The 13,784-nt window shown below is 48.9% G+C and overlaps 1 protein-coding gene and 1 long non-coding RNA gene across 4 annotated transcripts in view; one reads left to right on the top strand and one right to left on the bottom strand.

Moving 5' to 3' along the window:
- Window positions 1-2,399, bottom strand: part of PHC2 (polyhomeotic homolog 2) — a 109,953-nt gene extending 107,554 nt beyond the window's left edge. Inside the window, exon 1 of the mRNA XM_035019163.1 lies at window positions 2,358-2,399. The gene's annotated coding sequence lies outside the window, so the exon portion shown is untranslated. The remainder of the gene's footprint in view (window positions 1-2,357) is intronic.
- LOC118019719 overlaps window positions 1-13,229 on the top strand; it is a 31,039-nt gene extending 17,810 nt beyond the window's left edge. For all 3 annotated transcript variants that reach the window (XR_004681730.1, XR_004681729.1, XR_004681731.1), the window contains exons 4-6: window positions 11,250-11,488; window positions 12,090-12,240; window positions 13,134-13,229. This is a non-coding gene — a long non-coding RNA (uncharacterized LOC118019719). The remainder of the gene's footprint in view (window positions 1-11,249; window positions 11,489-12,089; window positions 12,241-13,133) is intronic.
- The last annotated feature ends 555 nt before the right edge of the window (window positions 13,230-13,784 follow it).

Here is a 13,784-nt window from a genome sequence, read left to right as displayed (position 1 = left end):
TGCATCGTGGGTGGAAAATGAGATCAAAAGAGGATAAGAGTAAGGAGGGAGACAGAACAGAAAGAAGGAAATGCTAGAAATATTCTATTGAGAAGATGGTGCTGTCCTTTTCTGAATAGTTGCTCGAAGCTGTCGGATCCAACCCTGTCCTTTGCGGCTGGCACCATATAGCAGTGGGTTCTGTCACTTCTGCATGATTCATGGCTCAGTCCTGAACTGCTTGTCCTGACCCATATCACAGGCCAGATCCTCCCTTGCTCCAGATCCTCCCGGCTTCTGACCTTATTACTCACTTCCTCAGGTCTCAGAAACCTGACCTCACAGATCTGACATTCAGCATTGCTTCCCTGGTTATGCCCTGTATTTTCGTCTTGTTGTCTGGTGTAGATCTGTCCTCTCAGGATTGTGCCCCTATGGCCACACATTGTACCCAGTGTCCAGGCCTTATACCTTGGAGCTACTGCAAAGTATCCCTTTCTTATCTCTGTATGTTGGACTGTTACTTGGAAAGATACAAGTGACAAAGACCAGGGGTGAGGCTCAGAAAAACTGATAAGGGGAAAAAGTGGGGGAGAAGAACAATAAGAAGGAAAATACCACCGGAAAATTGTAGTGGCAATTAGAAATTCTAGATTACTTTTGGAAACTTACTTTATCAAGGAAGGAAAAAGGCCATGGCTACAATATAAAGCCATTGCCTAGGGATACCATACTCTTCCAGTGTCTATATTCACTCTCTCCTCTGCTTTGGCTGCCCTTCCTGTCCTTCCCAATCTTCTCTGTGAGGCAAACTCCTATTCATCCTTCAAGATCTTGCTTAAACGTGTTCTTTTCTGGGAAGCCTTCTCTGACCCTCTCAGACAGCTAATTGTTCCCTCCTTTGTGTTTCCACAGCTCTTTATATACACATCTATTATGCCATCACTTTTACTGGCAATTTTATTTGTCTCTCCCACTACTTCTTTGAGGACAAGGACTAATTATCTTATTCATCTCTGCATCCCCAAGACATAGCACAAGACACAGCAGAGTGCCTGGCATATAGCAAGTGTTTGTTGTTGCGTGATAAAAGACATCAAGAGCAGTAAGAAGTGCAATCTGCACTTCACTTGCAAAAATCAAATTGGTTCCTCTACTTTTCATGTGTAACCACGTTTTCCCTTGATTTGGGAGAAACGACTTCAGACTCATAAAGGAAATTCTATTGATATCACTGGCACGTTAGCCAGTTTTTCATCCCCATTGATGATTGCAACATCCCCCTCACCGCACTCTGCCAAGAAGCTCCCAGGGCAAGCTTAACATTAGTGGCACATCGCCCATCCTACCATCTCTGTTGTAGTGAAAGCTAAATTACACCGTGAGCCTAAAGCTGCCACCGATCTTAGTGAACTGGTGTGGTTGGGGGAGGGGAGGTGGATAATCCAAAGAACACACTGTTAGCCGACCTAGTAGAAGGGCGAGAAAGGAAGATGAATTTAAACCTTGCCTTATAAAAAATTTGTTAGAAACTCACGCAAAACAGCCGCTTCCTCTGGACATGACAGACCCGATCCAGGTGTCCGGCAGTGACCTTTGCCCATGAGTGTCAGGTCATCACCCAGCACAGAAAACAAGGGGCCAGTGCCTTTCCTGGGCATCCCTCCTTCTCAAACCTGGCAAATCCTGGGGCCTGGTTTTCCTTTAGGGGATTGTCCTCTCCTCCCAGCACCGGCAATCCCCAGTTCCCTCTGCCGGTGCCCCCCCAAGCACCAATCTCGCTTTCGTCCCACGCGGGGCGGGGGCGGGGGGGGGCTGCTTGACTCCGGGTCGAAGTGCCGGCGGCCGGGCTGTCAGGCCCGACTGAGTAGGGGGACGCCGAGGTCAGGCCCGACCCCCGGGTCTCCTCGCACTCTGCGGGACGAGCCGAGCGGACGCAGGCCGCGCCAGGCCACGGGCTGCCGAGGCGCGGGCCTCTGCGCGGAAGGGACTCAGCCCCCGAGAAGCCGCGCGAGCGCCGGTGCTCCGGCCAGTCCCCCTCAGCCTGCCGCAAGTGCCGGCCCCGCAGCTGCCCCGCAGCCCTCGCCGCCGCTGGGTCCCGGCACCCTGCGCGTCGCGGCCGGTCGCTCCGCGGGCCCGACTGCCGGGTGCCCGCGCGGGCCCCGCGCACCGGCTCCCGGGTCAGGCCGCCCGCCGCCTGCCCGCCCGTGCCCACCGCAGTGCCCCGCCCCGCGCGGCCCGCCCCGGTCGCCGCGCCCCGGCCCGGGCGTGACAGCTGGGTGCCCAAAGGGTTAAGCCGGCAGCGCAGCGGCCGCAGTGCCCCGCGCGCTGCCCGTCCGCCGCGAGCCGGCCCCAGCGCGCACGCGCCCGCCCGTTACCTGCGGTCGCGTTCGCGCTCCTCCTCCACCTGGCCGCTCTCTCCCGGGGGCCGCCCCTCAGCCCGCCCCCTCGGCTCGGCGCCGCGCACCCTGCTGGCTACTCGGACACAGCCCGGGGAGGAGGGGCGTGGGGGCGATTACCATATATTAGCATACCAGCGCGCGTCACGTGGCCTCTCCAACCAATGGTCACTCTGGAAAGGCGGGGATTGGGTTGAACACGCCTAGGTGCTGCTCCGGGCCTGAACCGGTGGCCATGGCAACGGCTGGGAGGACCGGAGGCGGGGAGAAGCGGGGAGGCACTGGAGCCCAGTGGCCCCCCGGGAGCATCTCTCCTACCCGAATTCCGTGTGGAGACACCGTGCACTTTCCCCACCCTACGGAGGGAGAGGGGCTGAGTTTGGCTCCTCTCAGAAGGATTCAGACTCAGCAAACAGTAAATGAGCGCTTACCACGTGCCTAACACTTTTCGGCAGAATATGAATCTCGGGGTCACCTTGTGATGTCAGTACTGTTAACCCTACTTAATGGAAGGGAAGGTGGAGGCTCAGAGAGATTAGGTCACTCAAAGTCACACAGTCACACCAAATGGCAAAAGTGGAGAGCTGAGCCCATATTTGACTTCAGGCCCAGGACTCTCTTAGAGTCACTTTCTCCAGCAGGGGTCTCCCAGTACCTCCTCACCATTCCAGGTATACCAGACGGCTGAGAAGATCCTCCTACAAACTTTATACAGTGCTTTGGCGTTTCTTTACAATGACCCTTGAGGTTAGTAGGCAGAACAGTTATGTCCATATTGCAGATGAGGAGAAATGAGGCTGAGAGGTAACGTGACCTGCCTCCCGTCAAACAGCTCTTAATAGCTAGTACTTAATTACTATGATTTATACTCAAACTCGATACTTTATAAACTTTTTTTTAAAAAAGATTTTACTTATTTATTTGACAGAGAGGAAACACAAGCAGGGGGAGTGGGAAAGGGAGAAGCAGGCTTCCCACGGAGCAGGGAGCCCGATGCCGGGCTCGATCCCAGGACCCTGGGATCATGACCTGAGCCGAAGGCAGACGCTTAACGACTGAGCCACCTAGGCGCCCCTACTTTATAAACTTTTAAATTCAATCTTCTCAACACAGCGGTATTGCTATGACCATTTTACAGATTAAGAGACTGAGGCTTTAGGAAGTTAAACAAATTGCTCAAGGCTACACAGCCAGTAAGTAACAGATTTAGGTTCAAATCGAGGTTTATCTGGCTCTAAAGCTAGTCTCATGAAGTCTCATTGTACCAGGTTCATTTAATTTAGGCTTGGACTTGGACTTCTGTAACAGAACTTCCCTGCCTCTCCTCTTAAAATGTGACCATGCTCTCTGCAAACCATCACGTGACAAGTGGTATGTGTTAGGGTCACAGAGGCTAAATATCAAAAAAGAATAGAGTCACCTCTGTAGGTGGGTATGTACACTCTACAATTCCCTGCTTTTTGATTTTTACCCCTAGAGATCTGAAGCAGAGTAGTTTAAAAGTGTAAACATCTGCATATGGACTTTCCCTTTGCTCCTTTAAGTTAGCTCAGTGGTTCTGTGATTACTGGAGAAAGGCCATATGCCTCAAATCAAATATGCTAAATTTTATAGGCATTTTAAGGGATTATCAAAGGTAATTTTGAATATATTGTACATTTCACTTTATTGGGCTGATTTAAAACCCAATTTCCTCCTAAACTGTGACTGGTGTTCACAAGCACAACTGTGTAGCCAGACTTATTTGGAATAAAATCCTGACTTGGCTACTCACTAATGTGTGACCTTGGGTAAGTTACCTAACCTCGCTGTGCCTTGATTTCCTCATTAGTAAAGTAGGGTAAGAATGGTGTGAGAATTAAATGAATTAACATATAAAAAGCATTTAGCACAAGTCCTGGCTTAGGGTAAAACTTCCGTAATTGTTAGCTGTTATTGCCCCAGGAGCTTTCCTAGGAACAGACAACCCACATGTACAGAATCTCTCAAGTTTTCCTAGCTGGCTTGGAATTTTGAAGCTGTTCCCCATCCTTCATGGCATATTAAACAGCCTGTTGTGCTGGTGAAGACTTGTTATCTCTCCAATGACATTCCCTCTTCTTAGGATCATAAATAATTCCTGGACTCAAAGGAGCTGGTTTCTCCTGCACATCTCCTAGCACCAAATTACCAGAGTGGCTTCTTACAGAAGAGGATCTTGACAAACAGTGGAGCCATAAGTCAGGCTCCTTGAAACACTTTTATGAGCGCCTTAATGAGGGAGATGAGCTGTCATCAGGAACTCCTCCGTCCTTCCTGGCCACAGGAAATGAGCTCTTTGTGCTCAAAGGATTTCCAAAGCTGAGGAGCAAAGAGTTTTCAGGAAGTGGGGCAGGGATGAAAAGCTGTTGACTCAGAGAAACCCAGGGCTAAACAGCCCCTATCCTGCCATTCACCATATAGGGTCAAATTACTCACGGTCTTATTGCAGCAATAGCACCAAAGGATGGCTGGTGTGGGGTGTTAATTCCCTTACTCCCCCCCTCCCCCCGGGTGTACACACTTGGACAGCCAACCCACCACCACTCCAAAAGATAAGGCAGTATAGAAGAGTGGTTAAGAGCATACAATCTTGGACCTAAAGAAGCAAGTGTGAATCCTGCTTCCACTACCTTGGAAAAGTTGCTTAACCTCTTTGGGTCTCAATTTCCACATCTGCAAAATGGGAATGAAACAGTGCTCACCCTCTAGTCTCTTGTGAAGATAAATAAGTTACTAACATAAAGTGCTTAGCACCCCTTATACTAAGCACTAGAGGTGTATTTGCTAATTAAACAAAATAAACATGTAAGTCCAATACAAACAATATACTTTTGAGGCAGGTACAGCCTTAAGCAAAGTGCTCTAGACTCTCTCCCTCTCCCCCAACCAGATGCTGCCCCACCCACCCCCATCCTGACTTGCAAATAAAGGTTGCCCAGGAATAAGAAGAGTATGTGCTTGGTAACTCTGGTTTGAACACTGACTTTGCCACTTTTCTTGTTCTGTGAACTTGACCAAGTTTTTACATCCCTAAACCACAGTTACGTTATTTTTTTTTCTTTAAGATTTTATTTATTTATTTGACAGAGAGAGAGAGAGAGAGAGAGAGCACAAGCAGGAGGAGCAGCAGACAGAGAGGGAGAAGCAGACTTCTGCTGAGCAGGGAGCCTGATGCAGGGCTCCATCCCAGGACTCTGGATTCATGACCCGAGGAGCCAAAGGCAGACGCTTAACCGATGGAGCCACCCAGGCATCCCGACAGTTACGTTATTTGTAAATTGAGACTACCTCCCAGAGTTGCTCTGAGCATTTGATCAGATAGTGTTAGGCAAGAGGTGATGGGGTCCCGCTTTATCACAATCACCTTGCCCTTTTATTGAGCTGTTTCTCGTGAACATCTTTGCTCTCCTATAATGAAAATAACATTTATTGTGCACTTACTCTGGCCTTGTGCTATATACATCATCTTATTTAATACTTACAATAAGACAAAGACCCAGAGGGATTAAGTAACTTGGCCAAGATCACAATGGAAGTCAGTGGCCAGGATTCAAGCAGGACTGTCTGATTCCCAAGTCCATGCTGGTAACCCACCATGCCCCAGGTCTCCAACTCCAGAGTGGCTCATACAACCCATGGAAAGTGTGCTCTGTTTCTGTAGTGTGCCTCCCCCATCCACACGTGCATGCTTTCCACCAGCGCCCAGCAGCACCCAGCACCCTAAGTGCTCCGCATATACTTACTGAGTGAGCGAAAGGAAATGACTGTGACATTTAATAATGATGATAGTCCCCCTTTTTGGGCTTTCCCCAGTGGGGAAGAAAAGCAGCTGGCAACCCCCCTCCCCCGGCATCCTCTTCCTGCTAATCTTGTGGAAGGCCTTCTTCCTTCCCATGGGGGAGTCAGGCTTCTTGGTTTCAGAGATCCGCAATAGGCACAACGATGACTCATCTGCAATGAACATTTGGAGAGCTGTCAGGGCCACTGGTGCTTTTTTTGGGCTCTGCTAACATGCATCAGTTGGGTGATTTCCAAATAATGGCCTTGGTGCCATATATTAGTTTCCTAGGACTGGCATGACAAAATGCCACATACTAGGTGGCTTAAAACAACACCAACTTATTCTCTCACAATTCCAGAGCCAGACATCCAAAATCAAGGCATCTGTAGCGTCGGTTTCTTCTTGGGGGCTCAAAGGGAGAATGTCTCCCATGCCTCTCTCCTGGCTTCTGGTGGCGCTGGCAATCCCTAGCATTCCTTGGCTTATAGATGCATTACTCACATCTCTGCCTCCATCCTCACATGACATTCTCCCTGTGCGTCTGTGTCCCAATTTCCCTCTTCTTATAAGGACACCAGTTCTATTGGAGTAGGGCCCACCCTAACCCAGTGTAACCTCATCTTAATTTCATTACATCTACAGACCCTATTTCCAAATAAGGTCGCATTCTCCAGTACCAGGGGTTAGGACTTGAACATATCTTTTCACCTTTTCTGGGGGACACAATTCAACCCACAACAATATGTGCAGAGGAGATGGAAAATGAAGGAAGGGGATGAAAAGAAAGGTGAGGTTGTCCATAAGGAGCAGATCATACTTGGAGAATGGAGTGTGACCCAGGGTCCCTTAGGAATGGGACTAAACTTTTTCTTCTTGGCCAATTTCATTTTCATTCTTTCCTTTTTTTTAAGACTTTATTTTTAAGGGTGCCTGGGTGGCTCAGTTGTTTAAGCGACTGCCTTCGGCTCAGGTCATGATCCTGGAGTCCTGGGATGGAGTCCCACATCAGGCTCCCTGCTCAGCAGGGAGTCTGCTTCTCCCTCTGACTAGCTCCCCCAGACTTCCATAGGCAGGTCCTGTCATTGAGGGACTTTGGAACCTTGGACAAAGCTAGAACCATCTCTTATCCGAAAGTGCAATCCTGCAGCCTTTTTTCTTTTTTGGACCAATTCTTTGGCTAATCTTCGAGGCATCATCTTCTCTGGATGCCACAGCGGAATCAGGCATACAGAAACTCCTTGAGGGCAGAGACAATGTCTTGTTCATCTTTTTTGTCCCCAGTGCTGACACAGAAACTGTCATGGAAATGGCTCCCAATAGCCATTTGCTCAGTGAATGTAAGAACATTGCTCCAGTTAAGACCAAGCACTGTTTACTGCTATTTCGACATTCCATGCTCAGTGATGGTTGCAGAGTTGGGGTCAGGTCCCTGAATTCCACTCTGAAAACCACAGTTCATTTGACATGACTATTCCATTTGTCACTCCATCAGCAGAAGACATGGCATCTTGCTCCCATTATTGGTGACCGATCCGAATATTGTCCTGCCTCGAGCTGTCACCCTGTGAGACATCAGCCTGGAGCAGTGAGACTGAAAACTGGGGCAGGCTGGGGTCAGAGATGGGGTCAACCCAGTGAGAGTTGTCAGATCAGAGCAGGGGTGAGAAGGAGGTCAGATGGGAGATCAAAGTCCAGGAACTAGGCAGGTACACAGTCAGGCCCGCCTCTTGGGAGGACGGTGGCCAGTGGCTGGAGCCCCTTCAGCAAGTGTCTAATAGGCCGGTCTCCTGAGTTGGCCTTCGGCTCAGAGGTCTCCAGAGGATTCTTTGTGATTGATCTGGGTTTGGGTTCCCTCCTCACAAAGAGGAGGCCTCCTCAGCAGGCCTCATGTTCACACGATCAGACAAACTCGAATATCCTGGAGGCAGCCTTATTTGTTCTAATCACGTGGTCTCAGACTTGCTGCTACTTTTTAGATCCACAGTCTTAGGTCTGACTCTGGCTGTGCATCAGAATCACGTGTGAACCTTGGTCAAATGCAGATTCCCAGGTCCCACCCTCAGAGAGTCTGATTCTCTAGGTCTGGGCTGGGCTGTTGACATCTTGAGAGGCTGTGCGGTCCAGGGGTTATGCGTGGGGGAGTCTGGAGCCAGGCTGCTTAGATTTGCAACCGTTCTGCCACTAACCCAGTGAACTGGGGGTGCACTTCTTAACCTTTCTGTGCCTCAGTATCTTATCTATAAAAGGTAATAATGATATTCAGCTCATTGATTTCATGTGAAGTCTGAAAATACGAAGTGCTCAATAATTGTTGCTTACTATTGCAATCTTTCTTTTTATGAAACTACAAGTGATTTAGAAGCACAGTCCTTCCTCCCTCCCTCCCTCTCTTCCTCCCTTCCTCCCTTCCTTCCTTCCTTCTGTCCTTCCTTCTCTTCCTTTATTAATTACTGAGTATTCCTACCTGCCGAGACCCTTGCTAGACACACACCATCCTCCCCAGTTATAGTCTAACAGGGAAGCCAGACCTTGGAAGCACGGTTCTACTCACTGCCTCCTGAACCCTCATTGTAGTCTGCAGCTCTGGGCTTCTCTTCTGGTGTCCCTCCGGCTTGATGACCTTCGTTTGCTCCTTCAAACGGAGCAAAATGGGAAGAACATAGAAATTGTTTCGACTTGGTGTGCCATTTTCTAGCTAAGTGACATAGGACAAATCACATGTAGAAGGTACCTGTGTCTGCTGCTTGCTCAGTATCCCTGTTCTAGGAATGGTTCTGCCTGTCCTATAACCACAGGGCCGGGAGAAGAGGAGCTAAACAGACCTGGGATTCCACCCCTCACCCCAGGCCACAGATAATTGGTCAGGGCAGGCGACAGACCCAAGCTGAGCCAATCACATCCCATGTCCAAGACCCCGGAATGGAGCTGAGGCCTTGCTGCTTGCCTTTGGCTGCTCTCTTGAATGGAGGTGATATTAGGAGTGGTTGGCAGTGGACATTTTCCACCATACATATTAGGAAAAAGAACCAATCAGTCTGCAGCAAGAAAGAAAAGCAAAACCAATGGCTGGAGTTTTTAGGGTGCTGAGGTTCCTGACTGCCTCCCTATGCTGTCCCTAACCTTGGATTCTGTGACACATCCTTCTAGTAAATTCTTCTTTGTGTTGAAGTCAGATGTAGGGAGTCTCCCGTTTTCACCTGGTGCCTGGAAGGCAGGTTGTACCCCCCAGCAACTGGGTCTTCCATGTTCAAGAGATCAGTTTTTCTTTTCTTTTTTTTTAAAAGATTTTATTTATTTATTTGTCAGAGACAGAGACAGCGCTAGAGGGAACCCAAGCAGGGGGAGTGGCAGAGGGAGAAGCAAGCTTCCCGCTGAGTGGGGAGCCCGATGCGGGGCTTGATCCCAGGACCCTGGGATCATGACCTGAGCCGAAGACAGATGCTTAATGACTGAGCCAGCCAGGCGCCCCAAGAGATCAGTTTTTCAAGGGCTACTCAAGGGGGAAGAAAATTCAAATTTGGGGTCTTGGGACCGAATTGTCTCTGCTGAGCTTGAATAAGCTTTTGGGTCAGAGAACTTTAGGAGCAAAGGGATTTGGGTCTTGAACGCTAGAGGGGGTCTGGCCAGGTCTTCCATGGGAAGGACCACTATTTCTAACTCTCCTTAGTTAAGGAGGGATCTCCTGAGAGCCATGCCACCTCTTCCTGTTCTGTTCTTTTATATTTGCAATTCCTCAGTCGCTGACACCCTTCCCAAATTTAGCTGGATCTCCCCCCCACACCTGGAACTGGTTACTAGGACTCGTCTATCTCTCTTGGGGGTGGGGGTTGGGGTGAGAGCAGGAAAGTGAGGAGCCCATTCCTGTTCTAGTATGTTCTAAGCTTCTGGTGTTTTCTTTACCTCGGACCTGCCTCTCCTAGGGTGTCAAGGGCTAATTGATGTTGTCTTCCCCAGCACCCCTTTTGATCAGCTAGGTATCAGTTCCTCCAGTTTATAGGCAGGAATGACATTTAGCTGGCTTGCACCAGCACAGCCTCAAATGCTTGTTAATTTAGTAAAAGAAATTTTTTTTCTTTTGTGTTGCTCCAAGTACCCTAAATGCCCCTCCAGCTCCCTTGTACCCTAGTTTCTTCCCTGTGATCCCCCGGACCTCCACACCATCCAGCAACTAAAAGGTTGATACCAGGCATAGCAAGGACTTTGGCTTAGACCCTTGGCATGCTTTCTGATGGGTTCTTGCCTCTGCCTCACTAGTTAGATATTTTAGATACCCTCCTGTTTACAGGTAAGGTTTAAAGAAGCTAACTAACCTAGGTCATTTGTTTACTCAGTCATTCATTTAACACATTTTTATTGAATGGCTGCTTTGTGCCAGTCCTAGGTTCAGTGCTCAGGACACAATGCTGAACAAAAATAATGGCACATCTAGATTAGTACAGACACAGATGAAAAATTAGGAGATAAGGTAAAACATGACTAGGGTACAAAAAGGAAGACCAGGGTCTGTGAGAGAGGATCATACAGACACCCACTTTTAGAGGCCTCTGTAGGGCTTCAGGCACTAATCAGTCAAAGCGAGGCAAGAACTGTTCAGGCCCAGAAGGCACGGCGTTTGTGAAGAACATGGTACTAGGTGGACTTGCCCGAGGTCACCAAGGGACAGGGCTCGGTTCTGGGTGCTGTCTGACGCTGCAGTCCGCGTTATTCTTTCCTCCTGGATTGCCTTGCTGTGGGGAGTGCTCATCTAGCCACTTTTCCTAGATCCTTGGGTGTGGACCTCAGGTCTCCTGCAAATCACCGCTGTCCTGTCTATACTGCAAGTTACTGCCCTTGTGATATAGGCCACAGCCATGCCTCAGCCAGAGGACCCCTGCCACTTCGGCAAGTGCCTCTTTCACCAAACTGGGCTATCTAGTCACAAGAGAGACAAAAGGAGTATCAGAGATGTGGAGATGGATGGGAATGATGTTGCACAGCGTTGCGAATGTATTTGATATCTCTGCAAGGTACACTTAAAAATGGTTAAGATAGTAAATTTTATGTTATGGGTACTTTACCACAATACACAGGAATATTTGACAAACTGCATGAGGATGGTCTCCTACAACCTAAACTGCATGGTAGGGACACAGAAAGAACGTTCGCTCCTCAGTTGCACAGTGTCTGCCTCTGGGGTCGGTTCTGCTCGCACCTCCTCTGAAGGCAGCTTTGGGTGTGATCCCCATCCAGCCCCTCCACCCCTGGACAGAGCTGAGGAGCCCAAGTGGAGGCGTCTGGTCCAGGGCAGGCAATCGAGAGCAAGAAAGAGGTAAGCAAGATGTGTTGCACGCACAAATTTGAACCAAGGAGGACTTCTTGTAGAGCAGAAGGTGAGGAAGGTGCTCGGGAGTGAGAGAAGGCAGCAGAGAAAACACCAAGAAACAGTGGCCCAACTGTGGCAGAGAGTGCTGATTACCTCTCAGTACCCGTCACCCTCCGCGCAGGCAAATGTGTAACAGCGGGCTCTCTGGCAGGTCAGGGTGGGGAGTCCAGATTTGTAGTGCTCCCCGATTTCTGTGGTGTACTCCCACTAAGGCCAATTTCAGGTCATGTCAATAAGTATGGAACTGGGGGGGTGGGCAATACATGTGATGGGCTCTCCTGAGCCTATGTAAGCCAGCTCTGAACACCACCGAATTGTCCCCTTCTTTTTTTACTAATAGAAGGTGCACTTTGTGTTTCATTAGGGCTCATAGTCACGTGGCTGGACACTGGCTGTGATCTACAGCCGCGCCCTGTATTACACACCCATGGTCACCTAAGAAAGATCGGGTCAGTGGTCTGTGAGCAGCAGTGATGTGGGTTGGTTCTCTGTACATCCTTAAAAGGAGCACTGGTCGCCCCTGCTCTCTCTCCTCTTCTTCCTGCAGGCTGGAAGGTGATGTGGTGCAGATGAGGAGAATACCATGGAAGGTAGCAGGGGCAGCAGGTTGGAAGGAACCTGGATCTTTGGGCAGCCATGGAGCTGAGCTGTCTAACCATCCTGAACCAGGCACTTACATCTTCTGTTTCAGGACAGAAGTAAATGTGTACTTTAATTAATTAATTCAACTAATTAATTAATTAATGTTTTTTAAGATTTTATTTATTTATTTGTCAGAGAGAGAGAGAGAGAGAGAGAGCACAGGCAGGGGGAGCAGCAGGCTCCCCACTGAGCAAGGAGCCTGATGTAGGACTCCATCCCAGGACCCTGGGATCATGCCCCGAGCCGAAGGCAGACGCTTAACCCACTGAGCCACCCAGGCATCCCAAGACTTTTATTTTGGAGTCTCTTATTATGGCAGCTCATCTGACTACGAATACTTAGCTCTAGGAATACCTGGGATTTGGTGCCTTTTGTGGATATCATTACCACAAACCCTGTCCTCTCTCTTAAGAGGTCCCAAATGAGTCTGTCTCTATTATAAGCAAAAGATTATTAGGCAGCATTTGCTAGGCTTAGCAGCAGAAACCACCCTACGATCTCAACGGCTGACAGCAACAAAGGTTATTTCTTGTTTATGCTACATGACAGCTGCAGGTTATTTGAAGTTCTGTTCTAAATGTGTTCACATTCTGTGTCTCAGACCAAAGGAGTGGCCCCTATATCAGTCCAGAGACAGAAGAGAAAATGCCATGGCTGAATCTTGCAATGACTCTTAAAGCTTCTGCTGGGATGTGGCATATGTCATGTCTATTCACGTTCCATTGCTCAAAGGAAGCAAATGGCCTAGGCTGACACCAAGGGGGTTAGTGAGGTATAGTCTCCCCACAGAGAAGCACTGCAAGTCTCATTGCTATGGGCAGAGATGGATCATCTTTCACTAAGAGTGCAGCAAATAGTTGGGAATAATAATACAATCCGCTGCAAGAGCCCAAAGTGAAAAAACATGTATTCTGCCAGGACAGATGCTATTCTTATTCCCATTTTGCAGGTGAGGAAACTGAGGCTCCGAGAAGATAAGGGCCACACCATCATATAGTCTTATGCTACTCTCCAACTGCAAATTCTGAGAAGCTCATTTCAGTTTTTCTGCTATGGATCACATTGTTAATAAAACCTTGTAGATCGTCTGGAAGACCCTTTGCCTCATTTTTGTTTTTTTGTTTTTTAAAGATTTATTTATTTATTTGAGAGAGAGAGAGAGAGTGTGTGTGTGTGGGGAGAGGGCACAGGAGGAGAGGGAGAGAGATTCTTAAGCAGACATTTGTGTTTTTGTTTTTTAAAGATTTATTTATTTATTTGAGAGAGTGTGTGAGGAGAGGGCACAGAAGGAGAGGGAGAGAGATTCTTAAGCAGACTCCATGCTGAGCATGGGCCTCGATGCAGGGCTCAATCCCACGAGGCAGGCTCGATCTCATGACCCTGAGATCAGGACCTGAGTGGAAACCAAGAGTGGGATGATAAACCGACTGTGCCACCCAGACGTCCCAAGACCCTCTGCCTTCTATAGTGCATTTCTAGAAGCCAAGCTCTGGAGTTTGTGAAGAACTCACTTAAGCTCACCATACAGAAAGAGAGGAAGAGGCTACAGACAGTAGAGGTGGGAGGTTTGAGCTGTGGCCCAGGGGCGCTGCCACTAAAT

This window comes from Mirounga leonina, unplaced genomic scaffold, assembly GCF_011800145.1.
Source record: "Mirounga leonina isolate KUSES-001 unplaced genomic scaffold, KU_Mleo_1.0 Mir_173, whole genome shotgun sequence".
In the NCBI taxonomy this organism is placed as follows: domain Eukaryota; kingdom Metazoa; phylum Chordata; class Mammalia; order Carnivora; family Phocidae; genus Mirounga; species Mirounga leonina.
Note: the sequence above shows the minus strand (reverse complement) of the source record. Positions and strands in the feature narration are given on the sequence as shown.